Source organism: Triticum aestivum, unplaced genomic scaffold (assembly GCF_018294505.1).
Source record: "Triticum aestivum cultivar Chinese Spring unplaced genomic scaffold, IWGSC CS RefSeq v2.1 scaffold148072, whole genome shotgun sequence".
Lineage (NCBI taxonomy): Eukaryota > Viridiplantae > Streptophyta > Magnoliopsida > Poales > Poaceae > Triticum > Triticum aestivum.
Window position 1 is genome coordinate 6,565 of NW_025228651.1, and position 1,420 is coordinate 7,984.

Sequence of the window (1,420 nt, forward strand, 5' to 3'; positions counted from 1 at the left end):
CTCCCCCGCCGTCGCCGCTCAACTCGGTCTTCGTCGGCGCCGCTCAATTCGGCATCTGTTGCCGCTCTCCGATCCTCCTGCTTCGACCCCTCACCGGGTCCGTCCTTCTCCTTGCCAGCGACATCTTCCTCCCCACTCCACTTCCTGTTCCCATCTGGTTGATTATTGATTATTAACTTTCCGATTTTCTTACAGTTCTGACGAGAAGAAGTAGAGCTGGGAGGATGCGGAGTGATGTGGTGAGGAGCAACAGTTGCAGAGCATTAGCACTGCGGCAACACACTTCTATGGTGGTGTAGTGCAGACACGGACGAGGAAAAGAACGCATATACAAGCTCATATATTTGTTATCTTCTTTCCTGAATCATGATTCCTGTTCCGGAACTACTTCCATGTCCAATACTTTGGTGTCCGACCTTGGTATGTGTACAATTCAGTGGGTGTTCTACATTTTTTTCACAAGCATTGATGGTTAAATAGCAGCATCGGACAAAAATTGGATGAATTAATACGTCATGTGTGTAGTAGCATTGTTTATATCCCATCTTTTTTCCACCAAAAAAATCAACATTTATGCATGGTGATGGAAAGTAGTTTAATTATAGTCTTGGTATATAGTTTATCTTTCAGGAGGCTAGAAATTTATTTATATTCTGTGGAGACTAGAGAATTATTTTCTATTTTGTGGAGGCTACAGTTTCTTTTAATATTCTCACTTGCCCAAATGATGGGAAGTGAACAATTTTTTCTTTCACCAAAACTCTTCCAGGGAATCGTCGAAATTGTCAAAATTGTATCGTACTCATATAAAACAAACTCAGAATCAGGTTAGTCAATACTTAGAAAACTTGCTGGATAGAAAGAACAACCGTAGTTTGGTTGGGTTCATCTTTGCACTGCTATTTGTAATGATGATGAAAGATGAGTAATACAAGTTTTATCCACAGAAAGAAAGAATGTGAGCTCCTTAAAAGCATTATAATGCCAATTTATTGCCATTCTTACTCTTATATTCATGCAATGTTGATTTATGTTCTTATTGATCATTGGATGGACTATTTAAGTCTTGGTCGTAAGTATTTACTGCCATTTATGAAGTTGGTAGCTCCTTTCGGGCAGTATATAAACTTTAGTGCATCTTAATGCAGGTATTGGTTGTCCATTTCCTTTCTGAATACATGAGCTTTGGTATGGATCTTGGGAGCAAGTCATCCTCAGTTTGCTTCCAGTGGAGTAGGTATGCGAAGAAGTGAGCTGAATCATCTATAGATTAAAGCTATGCTATCTGAATAGTTTAGTTAAGTTATGTCTTCTTGACTTGCTCTTTATGTGTTTGCCAATGGCGGCAGTGGCGGGGAAGTGGGGGAATATTAGGTCCTACCACACTAAGGAGCACATGTCTGTAGGGAAGGAGTTTATC

General features: G+C 40.4%; 1 long non-coding RNA gene across 1 annotated transcript; it reads left to right on the forward strand.

Moving 5' to 3' along the window:
- Positions 1-1,351, forward strand: LOC123174462 (uncharacterized). Its single transcript, XR_006487074.1, has 3 exons — positions 1-97; positions 196-420; positions 1,149-1,351. It is a non-coding gene; the product is annotated as an uncharacterized lncRNA (long non-coding RNA).
- Positions 1,352-1,420: the final 69 nt, after the last annotated feature.